Raw genomic sequence first — 24,393 nt, 5'->3', positions numbered from 1 at the left:
GAATGGGAGAAGATATTTGCAAACGACATATCAGATAAAGGGCTAGTGTCCAAAATCTATAAAGAACTTAGCAAACTCAACACCCAAAGAACAAATAATCCAATCAAGAAATGGGCAGAGGACATGAACAGACATTTCTGCAAAGAAGACATCCAGATGGCCAACAGACACATCAAAAAGTGCTCCATATCACTCGGCATCAGGGAAATACAAATCAAAACCACCATGAGATATCACTTCACACCAGTCAGAATGGCTAAAATTAACAAGTCAGGAAATGACAGATGCTGGCGACGATGTGGAGAAAGGGGAACCCTCCTACACAGTTGGTGGGAATGCAAGCTGGTGCAACCACTCTGGAAAACAGCATGGAGGTTCCTCAAAATGTTGAAAATAGAACTACCCTATAACCCAGCAATTGCACTGCTGGGTATTTACCCTAAAGATACAAACGTAGCGATCCGAAGGGGCACGTGCACCCGAATGTTTATAGCAGCAATGTCTACAATAGCCAAACTATGGAAAGAACCTAGATGTCCATCTATAGACGAATGGATAAAGAAGAAGTGGTATATATACACAATGGAATACTATGCGGCCATCAAAAGAAATGAAATCTTGCCATTTGCGACGACGTGGATGGAACTAGAGGGTATCATGCTTAGCGAAATAAGTCAATTGGAGAAAGACAACTATCATATGATCTCCCTGGGGAGAGGAGATGCAACATGGGGGGTTGAGGGGGTAGGAGAAGAGTAAATGAAACAAGATGGGATCGGGAGGGAGACAAACCATAAGTGACTCTTAATCTCACAAAACAAACTGAGGGTTGATGGGGGGAGGGGTTTGGGAGAGGAGGGTGGGGTTATGGATATTGGGGAGGGTATGTGCTATGGTGAGTGCTGTGAAGTGTGTAAACCTGGCGATTCGCAGACGTGTACCCCTGGGGATAAAAATATATGTTTATAAAAAATAAAAAAAATTATAAAAAAAAGTTATAAAGGTTTTCCTAATGCAAAAAAAAAAAAGGGGGGGAACCCTCTTACACTGTTGGTGGGAATGCAAGTTGGTGCAGCCACTTTGGAGAACAGTGTGGAGATTCCTCAAGAAATTAAAAATAGAACTTCCCTATGACCCTGCAATTGCACTACTGGGTATTTACCCCAAAGATACAGATGTAGTGAAAAGAAGGGCCATCTGTGCCCCAATGTTTATAGCAGCAATGGTCACGGTTGCCAAACTGTGGAAAGAATCAAGATGCCCTTCAACGGACGAATGGATAAGGAAGATGTGGTCCATATACACTATGGAGTATTATGCCTCCATCAGAAAGGATGAATACCCAACTTTTGTAGCAACATGGACGGGACTGGAAGAGATGATGCTGAGTGAAATAAGTCAAGCAGAGAAAGTCAATTATCATATGGTTTCACTTATTTGTGGAGCATAACAAATAGCATGGAGGACATGGGGAGTTAGGAGAAGGGAGTTGGGGGAAATTGGAAGGGGAGGTGAACAATGAGAGACTATGGACTCTGAAAAACAATCTGAAGGGTTTGAAGAGGTGGGGGGGTGGGAGGTTGGGAGAACGAGGTGGTGGGTATTAGAGAGGGCACAGATTGCATGGAGCACTGGGTGTGGTACAAAAACAATGAATACTGTTATGCTGAAAATAAATTTAAAAAATGATTAAAAAAACAGTGACTGTAACAAGAAACAAAGAAGGACATTAGATAATAATAAGAATTATAAATATTTATGCACCAACATGGGAGGACTCAAATTTATAAAAACAGTTACTAACAAAGCAAATTGATAACACAATAATAGTAGGGGACATTAACACCCCACTTAAATCAATAGACAGATCATCTCAACAGAAGATCAATAATAAAACAATGGCTTTTCAAGTACACAGGGAACATTCTCCAGAATAGATCACATATTAGCCCACAAAACAACCCTCAACAAATTCAGGAAGACTGAAGTTATATAAGCCATCTTTTCTGACCACAATGCTATGAAACTAGAATTCAACCACAAAAGAAAATCTGTAAAGACCACAAATAAATGCTATTAAACAATCAATTGGTGAAGTGGGAAATAACAGAAGAAATAAAGTACATGGAAACAAATGAAAATTTTTAAAAATAGTTCAAAACCTTTGGGATGCAGTGAAAGTGGTACAAAGAGGGAAGTTTATAGCAATAGAAGCCTACCTCAAGAAGCAAGAAAAATCTCAAACAACCTTACCATACACCTAATGGAGCTAGGAAAAGAACAACTAAACTGAACAGAAAAGAGAAAATAATAAAGATTAGAGTAGAAATAAGTTATACAGAAACTAACAAAACAATAGAACAGATCAATAAAATTGAAAAACTTCTAGGCAGACTTACCAGGAAAAAAAAGAGAAAGGACTCAATAAAATCACAAATGAGAAGAGTAATAATAACCAATACCACAGAAATACACTTATAAGAGGATATTATTAAAAAAAAAACACCATATGCCAACAAGTTGGACAACCTGGAAGAAATTGATGAATTTCTAGAAACACAAACTATCAAAACTGAATTAGGAAGAAATAGAAAGTTTTAAAAGACTGATAACCAGCAAAGAAATTCAATCAGAAATGAAAAAAGTCCCAAACAAAACTCCAGGAGCAGACAGCTTCAAAAGCAAATTCCATACATTTAAAAAAGAGTTAATACCCATCCTTCTCAAACTATTCCACAAAACAGAAAAGGAAGGGAAACTTCCAAATTCATTCTATGAGGCCAGCATTACCCTGATACCAAAACCAGATAAAGTCACCACTCAAAAGGATAACTATAGGCCAGTATTTCTGATGAATATAAATGCAAAAATCCTCAAAAGGGGCACCTGGGTGGCTCAGTCAGTTAAGTGTCCAACTCTTGGTTTCAGCTTAAGTCAAGTTCTCAGGGTCATGAGATCAAGCCCTGTGTTTGGCTCCATGCTCAGCAGTCTGCTTGAGATTCTCTTTCCCTCTGCCCCTGCTCCCATCTCATATAAATAAATGTTTAAAAAATCCTCAACAAAATACTAGCAAACCAAACACAATACATTAAAAAAATTCATTTGCCACAATCAAGTGGGATTCATTCCTGGGCTGCAAGTATGGCTGAATATTTGCAAGTCAATGTGATAGATCACATCAGTAAGAGAAAGGATAAGAACCATATGATCATTTCAATAGATGTGGAAAAGCATTTGGCAAAGTACAACACCCATTCATGGTAAAAACCCTTAACAAAGTAGGTTTAGAGAGAACATACCTCAAGATTATAAAGGCCCGATATGAACAAGTCACAGCCAACACCATCCTCAATTGGGAAAAACTGACCTACCCTAAGGTTAGGAACAATAAAGGAATATCCACTTTCACCACTTTTATTCAGCATAGTACTGGAAATTCTGGCCACAGCAATCAGACAACAAAAAGGAATAAGAGACATCCAAATCAACAAAGAATTAATAAAACTTTAACTATTTGCCAATGACATGATATTTAGAAAACCCAAGACTCCACCAAAAAACAGATGAACTGACACAAATTCACTGAAGTCACTGGGTACAAAATCAATGTACAGAAATCTGTTGCATTTCTATACACCAATAACAAAGCAGCAGAAATAGAAATCAAACAACCATGCCATTTTCAAGCATACCAAAAACACTAAGATACCTACGAATAAACCTGACCCCAAATAGGTAAAAGACCTGTACTCTAAAAACTAAAATACTGATGAAAGAAATTGAAGATGACACAAAGAAATGGAAAGACATTCCATGCTCATGGACTGGAAGAAAAATATTGTTAAAATGTCTACACTGCCCAAAGCAATCTACACATATAATGCAATCCCTATCAAAATGCCAACAGCATTTTTCACAGAGCTGGAACAAAAAACCCCAAAATGCGTGTGGAATCACAAATGTCTCCCCAAATAGCCAAAGCAACCTTGAAAAAGAAAAGCAAGGCTGGAGATAGCACAATTCCAGACTTCCAGTTCTGTTACAAAGCTGTAGTAATCAAAACAGTATGACACTGGCACACACAAAAAAAGACACATAGATCAATGGAAAAGAACAGAAGTCCCAGAAATAAACCCAGTATTACATGGTCAATCTTTGAGAAAGCAGGAAAGAATATCCATAGGAAAAATACTGTCTCTTCAATAAATGGTATTGGGACAACTAGACAACAACATGCAAAAGAATGAACCTGACCAGTGTCTTACACCATACTCAAAAAGAAATTAAAAATAGATTAAAGATCCAAATTCAAGACATGAAACCATAAAAATCCTAGGAGAGACACAGGCAGTAACTTCTCTGATATTGGCCATAGCAACTTTTTTCTGGATAGGTCTCCTGGGGCAAGAGAAACAAAAGCAAAAATAAACTTTTTGGACTACATCAAAATAAGAAGCTTCTGCACAAAAAAGAAACAACAAAACTAAAAGGAAACCTATGGAATGGGAGAAGATATTTGCAAATGACATATCCAGTAAATGGTTAGTATCCAAAATATATTTTAAAAAAAAAAAACTGACAAAAATCTAACACCTCAAAAACAGTCCAGTTTAAAAATGGGCAGGAGACATGAACAGACATTTCTCCAAAAATGACATCCAGATGGCCAACAGACAAATGAAAAAATGCTCAACATCACTCATCATCAGGGAAATACAAATCAAAACCATGATATCACCCCACAGCTGTCAGAATGGCTAAAGTCAACAACACAAGAAACAGCAGGTGTTGGCAAGGATGTGGAGAAAAAGGAACCCTCTTTCACTGTTGGTGAGAATGAAAACTGGTGGTGTCACTACTATGGAAAACAGTATGAAGGTTCCTCAAAATGTTAAAAATAGAACTACCTTATGATTCAGCAATCATACTACTCATACTGAAAGCATACCAGAACACTAATTCAAAGGGATACCTGTACCCCTATGTTTATAGCAACATTATTTATAATAGCTGAGATATGGAAGCAGCCTAAGTGTCCATCAATTGCTGAATGGATCAAGAGGATGTGAGATCGATATATACATACATCTATGTATGAGTAATATTGAATATTATTCAGCCACCAAAAGGAATGAAATCTTGCCATTTACAACAACACGGAGCTAGAGAATATTATGCTAAGTGAAAGAAATCATTCAGGGAAGAACAAATACCATATGATTTCACTGATGTGGAATTTAAGAAACGAGCAAAGGGAAGAAAAAGATTCAAACTAATAGATTCTTAACTAGAGAACAAACTGATGGTTACCAGAAGGGAGGTGGGGGGTGGGAAGGAAATGTTTTAAACAGGTGATGTGGATTAAGAAGTGTACTTGTTGGGAAGGAGCTGGTGATGTATGCAATTGGTAAAGCACTCTATGTACACCTGAAACTAACAAAATAAAAGCTTAAGAGAATATTAAAAATGGGTAGGTTAAAGAGACCTCTGTGACCTGATCAAGCATAATAACATTCCCGTTCTAGGGGTCCCAGGAGGAGAAGAGTGAGACAAAGGAGCAGAAAACCTATATGAAGAACTAATAGCTACCAACTTCCCTAATCTGGGGGAGGAAACAGAAATCCAGGTCCAGGAAACACAGACCACCCCTAATAAGATGAATTCAGTGAGGTCCACACCAAAACACATAATAATTCAAATAACTAAGATTAAATGTAAAGACAAAAACTTAAAAGCAATAAAAGAAAAATAGTTACATATAAGGGAAACTCCCTGAGGCTATCATGTGATTTATCAGCAGAAACCTTACAGTCTAGAAGAGAGTGGCACAACATTTTCAAAGTGCTGAAAGCAAAATACCTACAGCAAAGAATACTCTACCTGACAAGTTTATTTAATTGGAGAAGAAAAGGCCATAACTAGAAGAAAGTTACAAAAGGAAAAAAAATTGACAGGTAAAAGCAAACACATAGAAAAAGTAATAGATTTATTACTTATAAAGGCAGTATAGAGGTGAACACACAAAACTAGTAAAATTACACCTACAAAATTTAGTCAGGAGATACTAAAAAATATGTAAAGTGTGACATATACATAAAATGTGGAGACAGCAATAAAAATTGGGTTCTTTTAGAATGGGTTCAAACTTAAGTGACCAGCCACTAAACATAGACTGCTATATACATAAGACGTTATACATAAACCAGAGGGTAACCAAAAACCTGTAACAGATACAAAAATAAATAAATAAGTAAATACATAATAGAAAGGAAACATGGGAGCCAACCATAACTGTAAAGGAAACCATCAACCCACAAAGCAGGAGAGCAAAAGAGAAAAACAGATTTACAAAACAACCAGATAACAATGAATAAAATGGCAACCAGTATATACTTATCAATAATTACTTTAAATATAAATGGACTCAAGACATACAGACCAAAAGGATTAAAAAAACAAGACCCATCTGTATGCTGCTTATGTGAAACTCACCTTACACCTAAAGACACAGACTGAAAGTAAAGGATGAGAAAAGAGCTGCTGGTTGTGCACGAGGTTCTCTGAGTTCACTCCCAAGTGCATCTGCAATTCAAAATGTCACTCTCATCCCCCCAAACTATGCCCTCCAACCCCAGTAACCCCAGAGCCTTCCTTGACATGGACACTAGAGGTGAATAAGTTGGTTGAATTGTCTCAGAATTGTTTGCAGATATTTACCCAAAACTGCAGAAAACTCACACATTGCATACAAGAGAAAAAGGCATTGGACCCACCACCAGGAAAACTGTCCATTTCCTAGGATGCCCTTAACATCAAATTATTAAGAAATTTATGATTCAGGGTAAAGACTTCTCAAATCAAACTGAGACAGATGGAGAAAGTATTTATGGTGCTAAATTTGAAGATGAAAATTTCTATTAGCATGATTTGGAAGGTTTTTCAAACATGGCAGATGCAAGCTACAATATAAGTGGTTCTCAGTTCTTCATCACAACCATCCTGACTCCTCACTTGGATAGGAAATATATGGTATTTGGCCATGTGATTAAAGGAATGGGTGTGGGGCGCCTGGGTGGCTCAGTGGGTTAAGCCGCTGCCTTCGGCTCAGGTCGTGATCTCGGGGTCCTGGGATCGAGTCCCGCATCGGGTTCTCTGCTCGGCGGAGATCCTGCTTCCCTCTCTCTCTCTCTCTGCCTGCCTCTCCATCTACTTCTGATCTCTCTGTCAAATAAATAAAATCTTTAAAAAAAAAAAAGGAATGGGTGTGGCAAGGATACTAGAAAATGTAGAAGTGAAAGGTGAAAAACCTGCAAAAGTAAATAACAGAAGACAAAAAATATTGGGAATACTTTTTTCAAATCTCAGAACTGGGAGACGGTTATTTAAAAAAATACACAAAATTCCACCCCCGCCAACTATCTCTCTGCCTGCTTGTTATCTCTCTCTCTGTCAAATAAATAAATAAAATCTTTGGGGCACCTGGGTGGATCAGTGGGTTAAAGCCTCTGCCTTTGGCTCAGGTCATGATCCCAGGGTCCTGGGATTGAGCCCTGCATCAGGCTCTCTGCTCAGCAGGGAGCCTGCTTCCCCCATCCCCTCTGCCTGCCTCTCTGCCTACTTGTAATCTCTGTCAAATAAATAAATAAATAAAATCTTTAAAAATACACAAAAGTTTTAAGATATGTGGAGGATTCAAAGACTGTTATTGAGCCAGTGGATAGATCAAAGCGGTAAACTATAGCTTTAAGTGGCATGCTGAATATTGGTGCTTGTAAACTGAACATGTCAAATTGGCAGGGAGCCATCTACATTTGTTTGGAGGCACTTGAAATAGACCCATTCAATACCAAAGCACTGTACCGTAGAGCTCAAGGATGGCAAGGATTAAAAGACTATGATCAAGCATTGGCTGATCTTAAGAAAGCTCAGGAGATAGCACTGGAAGATAAAGCTATCCAGGCAGAACTGCTGAAAGTCAAACAAAAGATAAAAGCATAGAAAGAGAAAGAGAAGACCGCATATGCAAAAATGTTTGTCTAATAAATTCAGTTTTATTTAGATATGCACTGATTCTTGTACAAAGGCAATAAGAAAATTTAAATGTTTTTGCCTGTTACATATGATCTCTGAAAATCTGAAAAGACTAATCACTAATAACAAAATTCAATGGGTAATCAAAAAATTCCAGACCAGAAGGCTTAACATGTGAATTCTATCAACATTTAAAGGATAGTTAATACCTATCTTTCTCAAACTGTTCCAAAAAGTCCAGAACAGAAAAGCTATTCCACAAGGCCAGCATTACCCTGATATAATCTGTAAGGCCAGCATTACCCTGATACCAAAACAAGACAAAGACACTCCAAAAAAACATAATTAAACCAATATCCCTAAAGAACATAGATGTAAAAATCCTCAACAAAATATTAGCAAACCACATTCAATAATATATTAAAAGGTTCATTCACAATAATCAAGTGAGATTTATTCCCAGGAAGTAAGGATGGGTCAATAAATCCCAATCAACCAAAGTGATAGACCACATTAACAAAATGCAGGATAAAAAGCATATGATCATTTCAATACATGCAGAAAAAGATTTGGACAAAATTCACTATCTCTTCATAATGAAAACCCTTAATAAAATAGGTATAGAAAACACATACCTCAACAGAATAGAGGCTATATATGACAAACACACAGCTAACATCAAACTGAATGGTGAAAGCTTAAAGCTTTTCCCTGAGATCACAAACAAGAAAAGGATGTCCACTCAACATAGTACTGGAAATCCTCACCATTACAGTCAGACAAGAAAAGCAAAAGGTATCCAAATTGGTAAGGAAGAATTGTTTATCTCTGTTTGCAGAGGACATGATACTATAAATAGAAAACCTTAAAATTCCACCAAAAAATGATTAGATCTTATAAATCCATAAAGTTGCAGGATACAAAATCAATACAGGAAATCTGTTGTGTTCTGGTACACTAATAATGCAATAGCAGAACGGGAAATTAAACAATCACATTTACAGCTGCATCAAAGAAAATAAAATACTTAGAAATAAATTTAACCAAGTAGGTAGAAGGACCCTTTATTCTGAAAACTATGACAGTGATAAATGAAATCAAAAGTGACACAAATAAATAGATATACTATACCTCATGGACTGGAAGAGTATTATTAAAATGCCCATACTACCCAAAGTAATCTACAGGTTCAATGGCAATCCTTATCAAAATACAAATAGTGTTGGGGTTCCTGGGTGGCTCCATCGGTTAGGCATCCAACTCTTGATTTCTGCTCAGGTCATGATCTCAGGGTCAGGGGACTGGGCCCTGAGTCAGGATCTGCACTCAGCACAGAATTTGCTTGAGATTTTCTCCTCCTCTCCCTTTGCCCCCCACCTCAAATAAATAAATCTTTTTTTAAGAATACAAGTTGTGTTTTCACAGAACTGGAACCAAAAAAATCCTAAAATTGTATGGAGAGAAGACCCCAAATAGGCAAAGCAACCTTAAGAAAAAACAAACCTGGGGGTTTCACAATATTAGATTTCCAGATATACTACAAAGCTATAGTAATCAAAACAGTATGGTACTGGCACAAAAATTGACACAAAAATAGGCACAAAAAATATGGTACTGGCACAAAAATTGATCAATAGAACAGAGTTGAGAGCATAGAAATAACTTAATTGACCATATATGTGTGGGTTTATGACAAAAGAAACAAGAATATACAACTGCGGAAAAACAGTCTCTTTAGTTAATGGTGCTGGGAAAACTGGACAACTATGTGCATAAGAAAAACTCTAAATGAATTACAGACCTAAATATGAGACTGGAAACCTTAAAACTCCTAAAAAAAATGCAAAGGCAGTAATCTATTGGACCTTGGCAGTTATTTTTCTGGACCTGTCTTCTCAGCCAAGGGAAACAAAAGCAGAAACAAATTGTGATTACAACAAACTAAAAAGCTTTTGCTCAGTGAAGGAAACCGTGAACAAGATAAAAAGGTGATCTACCAAATGGATGAAAATGTTTGCAAATGATGTTATCTGATAAGGGATTAATATCCAAAATATATCAAGAACTTGTTACAACCCATACCAAAAAAGCAAATAATCCAAATTAAAAATGGGCAGAGAATTTGAATAAATACAGAGAACTGGTGGTTGCCAAAGTGGAGGAAGTAGAGGGATGGGCAAAATGGGTGGAGGGTTAAGAGGTACAAACTTCCAATTATAAAATAAGTCAGTCACAGGGATTAAAAGTAGAGGATAGGAAATACAGTCAATAATATCGTAATATACTTCTCACGGTATTTCATAATGTATATAATAATTGAAACACTATGCTGTATGCAGGAAATATATATCAACTTTACTTCAATTAGAACTTTCATAAAATAAAAAAAAGCCAACCTATAGAATAGGAGAAAATATTTGGAAATTATTTATCTAATAAGGGGTTAATAACCAAAATATATAAAGAACTCCTACAACTCAATAGCAAAAAACCATTTGATTAAAAAATGGACAGAGGATTTGAATAGATATTTTTCCAAAGAAGATAGCTAACAGGTACACGAAAAGGTGCTCAACATCACTATTCATCAGGGAAATGCAAATCAAAATGACAAGGAGATATCCCCTCAAATCTGTTAGAATGGTCACTATCAAAAAGACAAAAGATAACAGATGTTGGTGAGGATGTGGAGAGAAGGGAACATGTGCGTATTTCTGGTGGGAATATAAATTGCTACAACCACCATGGAAAACAGTATAGAGATTACTCAAAAAATTAAAAATAGAACTACCATAGGACCCAGCAATTCCCCTTCTGTGTATATATAGATAAGAAATAAAAACAATCTTAAAGAGGTATCTTCACTCCCGTGTTTACTGCACCATCAGTCAAAATAGTCAGGATATGAAAACTACTTAAGTGTCCATCGAAGGATGAATGGATAAATAAGATATGGTATACATACACAATGGATTATTATTCCCACTGTGAGAAAGGAAATCTAGCAATCTGTGACAATACAGATGGACCTTGAAGGCATTATGCTAAGTGAAATAAGTCAGAGAAAGACGAGTCCTGTATGATATAACAGGATATATATAATATCTTATATTATATATAAGATATTATATATTATATGATATCTTATATATAATATATATAAAAAAGCTAAAACATATTCTGAGAAACTAGAACAGTAGTTATCAGGGGCTGGGAGGTGGGGGAAATGGGGAGGTGTTGTCAAACGTTACAAGCTTCCAGTTATTAGATGATAAGTTATAGGAATCTAATGTAAGGATGGTAATTTTAGTTAATGCTACTGTATTATATACTTGAAAGTTGCTAAGAGGGTAGATTTTAAATGATCTCGCTGCAAAAGAGAAGGGGTTATTATGTGACATGATGGAAGTGTTGTCTAATGCCCAGGTGGTAACCATTTTGCAACATATAAAGCAGTCAAAGCAACACACTGTACACCTTGAACTTATAGAATGTTAGATTCCAATTCTATCTCAATAAAGCTGGGCGGCGGGAAGAAAATTGAGAGCAATCCAAAACTCCCCATCAAGAGGGATGGTTCAATAAGTTATAGTAAATCCATACAACGGAAACACCTCTTCCATCTGAAAGAAAAAGACAGCTGTATATAATTGGTACTGTAGCAATATCAAGGTTATGTTCTTCTTATAAAATCAAGGCCTGGAGCAGTGTGAATCTTGTGATACAAGAGTATAAAAATATAATAAGGTATCCATATCTGTCTATACCCAAGTATACATACAATGTGTCTGGAAGCAGACAGAAGAAACTGCTAAGGATGGCTGTATCCAGGGATCAAGGGGATGGGGTGAGGAGGAGATTTTCACTGTGTATTCTTTCACACTTTCAGAATTTTCTCTTTTATGTGAGTATTCCCTTTATTGTAAAAAGAAAACAAAACAAAACAAAAAACAAAACCTTCAAATCACTCTTCCCCTACTTACTCTTCATGTCGCCATTAAGACTTATGCCGCCCAAGTAAGGCTTGAGCTGCAGTTTACTCCTACTTCAAAATCTCCATTGAGCCCCACTGTATACACTGCAGTATAGTGCAATGATGAAATGGCCAGCCTCTGAGGCCAGACTACTTTAGTTTCAGGTTCCTTCTCTTCCACTGATGAGTGCTGTGACCTTGAGCAAGCTTCTTAAACTCAGGGTGGTAGGATCTGTGCTATACCAGCCAGATCCTGCTGGCCCTACAGCCCTCCACTGAGTCTCTCCAGAAACTGCCCCTGCCCTCAGATAGCCACCTCACCAGAGGTCGCTGCATCTCATTCCTGGGCACCCACATCCAATGACTGGCTGACACAAGGGAATAAAGAGCAGGACCCGCATCCAAACTTAGAATATGACTGAAGGGAACTCAGCCTTGTAGCTCCCCATGGGGTAGTTTATGGCCTTTGCTAGACTGCACTGCAGTCCAGCTTCCTCTGCCCAATCCTGCTCTTTCCTCTCCTTCCCACCCCTTCTCCAGAAGCAACCTAAAAAACCTCAACCTAAAAAAATCTCCAAAAAAACCCAAAGGGGCATCTGGGCAGCTCAGTTGGTTAAGCCTCTGCTTTTGGCCCACGTCATGTTCTCAGGGTCCGGGAGCCCCCACATCGGGCTCTCTCCTCAGCAGGGAGCCTGCTTCCCCCCGCCTTCCCCCCACCCCACCCCCGTCTACTTGTGATCCCTCTCTCTCTGTCAAATAAATAAATAAAATCTTAAAAAAAAAAAACAAAAATAGACACCCAACCTGCCCTACTTATCTCGGCGGCGGGGTGGGGGGGGGGGGGAGTGGCGGCTCACAGGGTTGTTTCAAAGATTTAATGAGTTTTACTTGTAAAGTGCTTAGAACCACACCCTATGCTATGGTTTGAATGTTTGTATCCCCTCCAAAATTCCAATACTGAAATCCTAATGCCCAATATGATAGTACTGTGAGGTGGGGCCCTTGGGGATGATTAGGTCTTGGCAGCAGAACCCTCATCGATGGGAGTGACACCCTTATAAAAGTGGCCTGAGGACTCCCTTGCCCCTCTTATCCCATAAGGTTCTGACTAGCAATCTGTGACCCAGAAGAGGCTCCCCACCCAATGGTGCTATCACCTTGATCTCAGACTTTCAGCCTCCAAAAGGAGAAAGATATATTTCTGTTGCCTCTAAGTCACCCAATCTGTGGAATTTCATTATGGCATTTCTGACAGATGAAGACCTCCTGGTCCAGTGTAGATGCTCACTAGATGTTAGCCATTACTCTGATATCAAGGTCAATCCTTAAAATCCTTAACCTTTGTGATTGGACTCAGCCAACATCTCCCATCTTACTTTTCATTCTTCTGTTCACACACTTTATGCTCAAAACAACCTGGCTCCTGGTTGTCTTGCTTTTTTCTCATCTCTGGGTCTCTGCCGTGTTCCTCCTTCCTCCTGGAGGGCTACGCTTGCCCAGTTGTGTCTGGAAGTCCTATAACCGTTCCCAAGACCATCTCCTTGCTACTTTCCACAGGGCCTCCAACCATACATCACGTCTGCACAGCACACACCAAGTATCACACAGCACTGGCAAGATACTCACTGCCCTTGTCACATGACAGACTCCTCAAGGCCTGCTTTACCTTTGCCCTTGTAGACTCATCATGCTGGCCATTTGAATCATACCCTGAAAAATCTGAACCCAGTTAAGCATTCCCAAAACATCTGTCATTTAATAGAAGGCTTTGGTCCCCTGGAGCTGCCACCCTTAGCAAGGGGGAGACCACACATTCAACAGTGCCCTCTTCTGGCCAAAATGAGCCCCTTTGAAGAGAAAGGAAGGTGGGCACAGGTGACATCAGAGGACTTTTTATGTTGTATATAACCAGACATTATCTGTATAACTTACTGAGGCTTTCTTATGTCCACATACTAGGCTAAGCACTTTATACCCACTCTTTCATTAAGTCATGCGCTTTCTAGAAGGTACAGCAGATTCTTCAACCAAGAACAGGATCAAAGCGTCCAAGCAAATTCTATTACAACAAGAGTACTGGGTTTTAACATGTTTGTTCAAACTTTAGAAGGACAGAATCCAATACTGTGTTGGAACATAATATTGAAGAGAAGGTTAAGTTCTATTTTATGACATTCTTCAAAAACTGCATTTTAAAACAGTCAATAAAAGCAGACATAGTGGGATGCAATGAGATCTGTCCTCTTTGTGATCACTTGGTGATCACTGTAATGATCACTGCTAAGACATCAACATTCTCCAAGGGGCCAGGTGTTCCCTACTCTAAGGAGTTAGACCACTTTCATAGAGGAAGACTACTTTGACAATGGCCTGAAGAAACCAAGATGGAATGAAGGATCACTTGGAAGTACGTGGCAGGGGTAGTTAAGATGGGATGGACTGGGGGACTGGAGTTCCTTAGTGAATGTCATTCCTGATCCCGAAGCCGCTCTTTGAGCTGGATAGGGTTTGAGTCGGAGCAGAAAGACACAGAAGGAATCTTGGTAACTTGCCCAATGTCACCAACCCAAACTATGACCCAGGACCCATTCCCAGGCAGAAGGTCTTTCTCTGTGCGGAAAGTGGGCTATGCTTGCAAGTGGAGAGACTCTTCACCCTAAGAATAAGGCTAACCCTATAAAGTGAGGAGGCCATTATCAACAGCTTCTCAAGGAAGCCACCTGAATCCTGCCCATCACCTCTTAAGGCAGCAAGAATTTCTACACAAGAGCTATGCTTTCAAATACATGTGTTTCTTTAAGAAGAAATGGGATGCTTTCCAAGTGAAATTAATTTCTTTATAAATATGCTTTTAAAACATATATGAAAAGATGTCATTTGCTCATTTAGCTTTGTGGTAGCTTTTGGTAAGCTGAGGTGGGGAAAGAATGAGTCAAATTGAATTAGGTATTGCCATATCTTCTTTGAAGAACAAAAGAGAAACAAACTATACTATTAGGACCCCAAAACAACAGACTTTTAATCACCAGCACTGACTGGCTCAGGAGGGGAAAGACCTCGCCCAGCAGAGTTCTGAGTGGCCCAGCATTATGGCCCAGACTATGGCAGGGATGTCTTTCTCAGGGAAACTTTACATTACCAGTGGGCAGCCTGCTTCAGGGTAGATGGGGAGCCTATACTCTTATTCTCAGCAAGACCAAAGGTGGGCTAAAGATACCTCTTCTTCATCTTTTCAAAATAACACCTTTGGAACCATAAAAGCAATGCTTGTTTATCACAAAAAAAACTTTTTTAAACTATGGGACCAAAAAAGAGAAAATCGTTGGTCATTCTATTGTACCGAGATAGCCACTATTAACATTTTAATGTATTTCATCCTAGGGCTGTGTCTGTGGGGACAGGTCAATACTTAAACAGAGTTGGGATCATGCCACGTTAGACTTAGAACAAGCCACTGGGATCACGCCATCAGTTCTAATTGTTTCCCTTTGGCATTTTGTCATAAATAGTTTTGGGACATTCTTCTGCACACTGCCATTGAGCATTTCAGTGGGAGCTGGGGGAGGGGGAGTCGGGTGGTTGTGCCCAGCTACCATGAACTACAAGACTGCTCACTAGTTGCTAATCCTCCTCTATCCCTAGGACCACAGGCTGACAGGGAAGGACGCCAAAATGGGCCTCCCTGCATCTGTGAGGCTGAGTGCTCTTAGTATGGTCTTTGGGGTGGCCGCCTATCTCCCACAACAGGACAAATCTGGACAGTTTCTCACCTGTGCCTCTACCTCAAACCTTTCTATGTGTTCTCCACTTCTGTTCTGTTCCCAGGGCTCTCAGATGCTAGAAGAATGTTTCACAAGAATATGAAAGATAAAGGAATGCGTGCTTGTTACCATCTAGATTGACCACACAGAATCACCACAGAGAATCCATATACCATCAAGTCACTTCTAAATGATTTTTAAATTTCTAAACAGTTTCAGCTCCTGTAAATGCACTCATTCCAACAAGAAGCACTTATTATACCATGCCTGGCAACGTATGGTATAACATTTTCCCGAATTATTCTGTGATATACCAATTAACTCTGTATATAACTAAACAAAAAGTGCATTAAAAATTACTATTTCATGGCAGCAGACATAGCAAATAGAGAGGATTCTTGCCTTACACAGCTGCTTTCAATTTAAAATAACCACCTATAAAGACAAGACAAAGTGTACTTTCTGAAATGTTAAAAATGAGGGAAGGCAAGTCCAAAAGAAACAACACAGACCGACAGCTTTCCTTTTTAACACTTTGTTCCTGTTCTTAGGATTCAAATAAGAGAATGAAAAAAAGGAGAGGATTAAAATCTCAACCAGGGGGCAGCAAACTACGGTCGGTGGACCAAATCAGGCCCCCTGCCTACTTTTGTGAATAAAGTTTTATTGGAACGCAGCCACATTCATTTGTTTACATATTGTCTGTGGCTACTTCTGTGCCACAGTAGCAGAGCTGAGTCATTGCGACATACCCTGCATGGTCCAAAAAGCCTCAAATATTTATTATCTGGCCCTTTGCAGGAAAATCTCCCAAGCCTTAATCTCCAGAGGGGCCCTAGACAAATGGAGATGCAAAGACAACAGCTGACAACTGCGTGGGTTTGGAGGGGAAACTGCCTGCAACTGAAGAATGAAGGGAGAGCCAAGGGACAGGAAAAACACCCGGTACCCAAGTCCTCCCCGCTCCCCCAAGCTCCTCACTGCTCATGCCTCGCCCTTCTCACACCACTCTCAGATCACCGATTTATGATTACTAGTCCGAGCTCTTAGCAATCCCTGTCAAGGATCCTTTTCACGCCATCTACTGGACTGTTGCCAATTACAAACCTCCAGGCAGAAATGAACAGAACAGCTCTCTGCAAAATGATTACCCAACTTTTTCTAAAATGCTTCCTGGGAGACCCTGGAAAGATAAGTTCTCTAGAACCTACAAAGGTGCACTGCTCAGGAACGTTCACTATCGGTATGGAGATCCAGGGATCAGATGGTCATACAATTTGTCAATTCTGAATGTTTACATTGTGCTGTGTTTTCTGACCCAGGCAAGGGCAGGAGGAGGGATTCTTTTATTCTCTGCATGATTCAGGAACTCTTGGAGGGGGGGTGGTCAGGGGTGGGTAAGCCTCAGCCCAAGTTGTCCAAGGTCTCTTTGCCCTTGTCTTTGTTCCATCATTCCATCATTTGTTCCTTGTCATTATTTTAAACCCCTGAGAGACAGAGATGTGTGAGGAAGTGGGCAGCAGGGCCAAGTCCATGCAGAATGGTTTCCTGAATGATTCAGCACCAAAAGGCTGGATGATACCCAGAGCTACTGGGAGAAAAAAAACAAAAAAACACACACACAAAAAACCCTCCGAAGCCATGGAAATGACAACAGGGCAGTTCTTTTGAGGACTCTCTGGAGAAACAACCTGAGACTCCTACAACTGTATTTGACTTGGCGCCTGGTTCTTTGCTCCACCCAAAGTCAAAAGAGTCACCTCCCTGTGCCAGGAGCCCAACAGATGGGAAAGTGGATGTCCCAAACAGGCTGTGGCTGGAAGGTGAGGGAGGGAGGACTGGCAAAATGGGGTGTGGGGAAAGGCAGGGGTCAGGAGAGGGAGCTGGGGCAGGAGCAGACCACTGCCCCCTCCACCTGATTCTCCCTGCTCCCCCTCCTCCCCTCCCACCCTCTGCCCAGGCAAGCAGGAGGTGGTTAGTATCCTGGGTAGGAGCGTGGGGATATGAATGCCTCCACTGTGGACTTACTTGGAAGATGAAATCGGGTAGTATGTATAACACATTTGACACAGCACCTAGCATACAGTGAATAAATGGAGCTTTTATTAGTTATTATTCACCTGCACTTGAGCTTTCCTAATCAAAGTTCCGCTCCCTAGCCAGACTGAGCTCCCTCCCATAGCTATGCCTTTGCACATGTAGTTTTGTTGTTGTTGTTGTTGTTGTTGTTGTTTTTTGGCCTGGAAAATCTCCACCAACCCACTCCTCACATTTTTATCCTACTATAGAATTCTTTGGCTTCTCCAAGTCTCAGTTCAAGAGTCACCTCCTCAGTGAAGCCTTCCCTGACTCCTCCAGACAGAGCCCTGTCACCATTCCCTGATTCCATTAAGTTTATCCCATTGTGCCCTCTTGGCAAACCCAAGTTTCTCCAAAGACTATGAGCCCCTCAAGTACAATGGTTCCAACTTTTGTGTCCAGGACCCCAGCACACAGCATGCACTCAATAAAGGAAGGGAAGTGTGCAGATTGAAACAGAAACAAGTTCAAGGACTTAAAAGTGAGTAACAGAGAAGCAGAAGCTACTTTTTGAAAGGGATACTGAGTTCATCATGATCTTTCTGAAGTCCTGATTCTTAAGAAAGTCAGTTTTGACTACCTGTTTTGGAACGCTCGGGAACTGCTGAAATTAATGCATTTCACTTTTCTGATCTCCCCATCCACACAGCTGGCTGGGTTGTTTGCTACATCCCTGTACCAAATCCCACAAAAGTTGCAGAATAAGAAGGAAAAAAGACCATGAATTTTAAGAAGTAATACTGAGCTACAGGACACCTAGGTTAACGGGATCCCATTTCAGAAACTGGCTCCAGGGAGCAGCCATGGCTAGGTGGGAACAGGACGGGCAAAGGCCCTTAGAGAACCAGGGCTTAAGTCCTCAACTGACCCTAATTAAAACCAGAAACTTCTGTGCTGCCTTAGGTCACTAGCTGCCATCATGAAAGGGTAAATTTATTGGTTCAGTTACAGAGAAGTAAAGTTCTATCTTGAGATAATTTCACTACAAAGTGTTGTCCCAAGTGAAGACTACAAAGGGCTTCCCAACTCCTGAGATGCTTGCGTGGGGACACAGGGATTTTTTTTTCTTTTTTGCCAAAAAAGTTAAGAAATGCTGATTTGATGTAACACTAACATATCAGCCATGCACATGAGTCCTACGTTAAATACACCTCCTATAACTCTGTTTTACCCCAAATCTTAGCCGACTATGGCAGAGCCCAACAACAGACAGCAAGAACAGACTACAAGGGTGTGGACACTTGGATCCTCTTGGCCAGGGAGGCGCCAGAGCTGCCTGCAGGTCCCCTGCAGCCCACAGCATTTCCCCTGGGGAACTGTTGTTCAAGGTCAACTACAAAAATCCTTTGGTGTGGTTGGAAAATGCCATGAGTCTAGGAGTTCAGTAACTTTTAAAATTAATTTTGAAGACATTTTTATTTCCATTCATACATAAGATGAATGAATTTCCTCATTAAAGCCCCACTGTTCTTTCTCTATAAATGTTACACAATTGCATGCAAGTGGACCTCACGATGGAAACCGAACTTGTCCCGTTCTGTGACATTTCAATCTAGTTGCTAAGTTTCTTGTGGGTGAATCTGCATTCCTCCAGAGAGTTTGGCAAGTATCATTTTCCACTGTCTAGGACATAAAGGAGACTAGAGAGCATTAGACCACAGAGTACAGATTCCAATTCCCAACGCTTTTCCAGACCTACTAAGGGGAGAAAAGAGGGACCTCACAGATCCCTGGGTAAGAAGACTGCCAGCAGCTCTCAGCAAATGCCATGCACTTTCCAAGGTGCAGTGGAGACAAGACTCCCAAGTAGGCTCATTACAGACTTGCTGATGCCACGAATCCCTAGGGAGGGATGAGTGCTGTTCATGGTCACTGGAATCTCAGGTTTTTGTAAATATCTGACCACTTGCTTTCCGATGTGTATGTGCTCGGCCTCTATGGCATCTCAGACTCTGGGAGAGGAAAGCAAAGGGCCTGATAACGCAACCTCCTCCCCCAAACCCAGCTGATGACAGATGTGCTGGTAACTGGGGATAAGGGGCCAAGTCCCTTCCTGCTCCCGCCTGGGGGTGCTGATTCTGAGTGAGGTGCACTGAGCTATTTAATCTCCACGCCTTGGGTCGCTACTGTTGCCCAAGGGAACGGGAGGTCATTAAACAAGTCAAAGCTTCCACCTTGCTCTGTGGGCCTCTGAACTTGATCCAGGGTGATCTAAAGACTGTCCCCTCCGATCTCAGTGCCTGCCCGTGAGGATGCTCAGAGTGAGAAGACTGGGCCATGGCCCCAGCTGCCTACTGAGAAGGTGAACCCAGAGCCAGTCTGCTCCACACCTGCTCTTTCCCCAGCGGCACCAGTGACCCGGCTCCCCTCTCATCTGATGCTCATTTCATGGACTGTCTTTCAAGGTCTTGGGTTCTGAATACTTGGGAGTCAGTCTTCAAGCTCTTGCATGAAAAGGGCAGCTAAGGACCAGGCTCTTCTTTTCCTGGCATCATCACTGGCTGAAAACCCCAGAGAGCTCCTGCCTCCCGCCCTACTGGGGAATATGACGGGGATTTACGAGCTCTGAGTGGCTCCTGTTTACTTCTCAGTGACCGATGACTTGTCCACGCGGCCTCATCCAGGGCCTGACTCAGCCTTTAGTCTGCCCATTTGGGAGAGTTTATCAAACCCAGAAACAGGTTTTTCTGCTACTGAATTAAGATGGGGGCCCTGAAGCAGTCTCTTCCTCGAATAGAGGGAGCTGGGGGTGGGATTTGGTGGGATCTAGCTTCAAACTCGGCTCTGCCATTTGCTGGCTATGTCAAGGTTTTCCTTCTTTTGTCAAGTAGACATACTGATAATATTGGTGAGAATACGCACAGACATAGTGAGTCTTAAAGCCACAAAATGCCGACTAGTGTTCCTACACATTGTCCGGCTCAGTCAGCTCATCTCCCAGAATCAATTCACAGTTAATATTAGGTAAAAATATTGGAAAACCTTTAAAGAACAGATGACAAATGGATACTAAAGCAGTGATGGGTTTCTGCCAACTTTCAAGGCCTGTCCTTTCCGGTGTGGTATCTGGCGCAAGTCCTTGCTAGTTTGAAAGTTTCAGCAACCTGGTCCAGGCTAAATTTACATGTGAAAGGCATGACATTACAGAATTCTGCCCAGAGCACAGTTACAGCCAGACTCTGACAAATGAAAAGTGGATAGTAGCTGCAAGGAGAAATTTTAAATATGCCTTCATGAGGATTCCATTAGATAAGAAACCTACGTTATTCCTAGCCGCCACCTTCAACAATTTGCTGTTCCATCTTTCTGGAATGCTGTTCCATGACTCTGCATGGCAAGCTCATCTGCAGCGTTCTGGTTCCTGTATCACCTCCTCAGATGTGTTCCCTTACCACCCTGTGACCACCCCTTACCACCCTGTCTGTCCCCTCCCTCATTGCTTATCTCAGCGCTCTGCCTATGCTCCGAAGAGCACTATCAAGTCCGCTTATCAGTGGCTAATGGTTTCCTCTGCGACACCATAAAACAAGGACCTCTCTCATTTTTACTGCTATAGCACTAGTGCCTAATACAGTGTCTGGCACACAGTAAGTGCTCCAAAGAGTAACTGTTGGCTGACAACAAGCTATAAAACTATTACATACTAATTCATTTAAAAACTGGGAGCTACTGAAAAACAGAAAGAAAATAAAAAGTCACCCTCGAAGACAACTTTCTTTTACAGTGCATGATTTTTTTTTTAACCTGGCTATAAACTTGCTTTATTTTCAATTTTCAATTTTGCTTGTGAAACTTACATTTAAGAAAATTACAATCTGGGCGCCTGGGTGGCTCAGTGGGTTGAGCCGCTGCCTTCGGCTCAGGTCATGATCTCAGGGTCCTGGGATCGAGGCCCGCATCGGGCTCTCTGCTCAGCAGGGAGCCTGCTTCCCTCTCTCTCTGCCTGCCTCTCCGTCTGCTTGTGACCTCTCTCTGTCAAATAAATAAATAAAATCTTTAAAAAAAAAAAAAGAAAATTACAATCTAATAATATCATTATTCTATTCTATTAACTTTATTATTTTTTTTAATTTTTTTTATTTCAGAGAGAAAGCGTGCATGCACCCCCCCACACACACACACACAGAGGCATGCATGTGCGTTTGCCTGTGAGTGGGGGAGGGGCAGAGAAAGAGAGACAATCTTTTTAAAATTAATTAATTAATTAATTTTTAATTTCTTTTCAGCATAACAGAACTCATTGTTTTTGCACCACACCCAGTGCTCCATGCAATATGTGCCCTCTTTAATACCCACCACCTGGCTCCCCCAATCTCCCACCCCCTGCCCCTTCAAAACCCTCAGGTTATTTTTTTTTTAATTTTTTAAATTTATTTTCAGCATAACAGTATTCATTGTTTTTGTACCACAACCAGTGCTCCATGCAATCTGTGCCCTCTCCAATAGCCACCGCCTGGTTCCCCCAACCTCCCACCCCCGCCCCTTCAAGACCCTCAGATTGTTTTTCAGAGTCCATAGTCTCTCATGGTTCACCTCCCCTTCCAATTTCCCCCAACTGCCTTCTCCTCTCTCACTCCCCTTGTCCTCCATGCTATTTGTTATGCTCCACAAATAAGTGAAACCATATGATAATTGACTCTCTCTGCTTGACTTATTTCACTCAGCATCATCTCTTCCAGTCCCGTCCATGTTGCTACAAAAGTTGGGTATTCATCCTTTCCGATGGAGGCATAATACTCCATAGTGTATATGGACCACATCTTCCTTATCCATTTGTCCGTTGAAGGGCATCTTGGTTCTTTCCACAGTTTGGCGACCGTGGCCATTGCTGCTATAAACATTGGGGTACAGATGGCCCTTCTTTTAACTACATCTGTATCTTTGGGGTAAATACCCAGTAGTGAATGGCAGGGTCATAGGGAAGCTCTACTTTTAATTTCTTTTTTTTTTAAATCTTTTTTTTTAATTTATTTTCAGCATAACAGTATTGTTTTTGTACCATACCCAGTGCTCCACGCAGTCCATGCCCTCTCTAATACCCACCACCTGGTTCCCCCAACCTCCCACCCTGCCCACCTCTTCAAACCCTTCAGATTGTTATTCAGAGTCCATAGTCTCTCATTGTTCACCTCCCCTTCCAATTTCCCTCAACTGCCTTCTCCTAACTCCCCATGTCCTCCATGCTATTTGTTATGCTCCACAAATAAGTGAAACCATATGATAACTGACTCTCTCTGCTTGACTTATTTCACTAAGCATCATCTCTTCCAGTCCCGTCCATGTTGCTACAAAAGTTGGGTTTTCATCCTTTCTGATGGAGGTATAATACTCCATAGTGTATATGGACCACATCTTCCTTATCCATTCGTCCGTTGATGGGCATCTTGATTCTTTCCACAGTTTGTGCAGCCTCTTTGGAGAACAGTGTGGAGATTCCTCAAGAAATTAAAAATAGAACTTCCCTATGACCCTGCAATTGCACTACTGGTGTTTACCCCAAAGATACAGATGTAGTGAAAAGAAGGGCCATCTGTACCCCAATGTCTATTTTTAATTTCTTAAGGAATCTCCACACTGTTCTCCAAAGTGGCTGCACCAACTTGCATTCCCACCAACAGTGTAAGAGGGTTCCCCTTTCTCCACATCCTCTCCAACACACGTTGTTTCCTGTCTTGCTAATTTTGCCCATTCTAAGTGGTGTAAGGTGGTATCTCAATGTGGTTTTAATTTGAATCTCCCTGATGGCTAGTGATGATGAACATTTTTTCATGTGTCTGATAGCCATTTGTATGTCTTCGTTGGAGAAGTGTCTGTTCATATCTTCTGCCCATTTTTTGATATGATTCTCTGTTTTGTGTGTGTTGAGTTTGAGGAGTTCTTTATAGATCCTGGATATCAACCTTTTGTCTGTACTGTCATTTGCAAATATCTTCTCCCATCCCGTGGGTTGTCTCTTTGTTTTCTTGACTGTTTCCTTTGCTGTGCAGAAGCTTTTGATCTTGATGAAGTCCCAAAAGTTCATTTTTGCTTTTGTTTCCTTTGCCCTTGGAGACATATCTTGAAAGAAGTTGCTGTGGCTGATATCAAAGAGGTTACTGCCTATGTTCTCCTCTAGGATTCTGATGGATTCCTGTCTCACGTTGAGGTCTTTTATCCATTTTGAGTTTATCTTTGTGTACGGTGTAAGAGAATGGTCGAGTTTCATTCTTCTACATATAGCTGTCCAGTTTTCCCAGCACCATTTATTGAAGAGACTGTCTTTTTTCCACTGTATATTTTTTCCTGTTTTGTCGAAGATTGTTTGACCATAGAGTTGAGGGTCCATATCTGGGCTCTCTACTCTGTTCCACTGGTCTATGTGTCTGTTTTTATGCCAGTACCATGCTGTCTGGGTGATCACAGCTTTGTAGTAAAGCTTGAAATCAGGTAACATGATGCCGCCAGTTTTATTTTTGTTTTTCAACATTTCCTTAGCAATTCAGGGTCTCTTCTGATTCCATACAAATTTTAGGATTATTTGCTCCAGCTCTTTGAAAAATACCGGTGGAA

The 24,393-nt window shown here is 40.8% G+C and overlaps 1 protein-coding gene and 1 pseudogene across 1 annotated transcript in view; one reads left to right on the top strand and one right to left on the bottom strand.

Annotated features, from left to right (window-relative positions):
- The window catches only part of CCDC3 (coiled-coil domain containing 3), a 130,610-nt gene that overhangs the window by 22,725 nt on the left and 83,492 nt on the right, over positions 1 to 24,393 (bottom strand). The gene's annotated exons all lie outside the window — the stretch shown is intronic.
- Positions 6,595 to 8,040, top strand: LOC125106266 (peptidyl-prolyl cis-trans isomerase D-like; annotated as a pseudogene).

Source organism: Lutra lutra, chromosome 8 (genome assembly GCF_902655055.1).
Source record: "Lutra lutra chromosome 8, mLutLut1.2, whole genome shotgun sequence".
NCBI lineage: Eukaryota > Metazoa > Chordata > Mammalia > Carnivora > Mustelidae > Lutra > Lutra lutra.
Note: the sequence above shows the minus strand (reverse complement) of the source record. Positions and strands in the feature narration are given on the sequence as shown.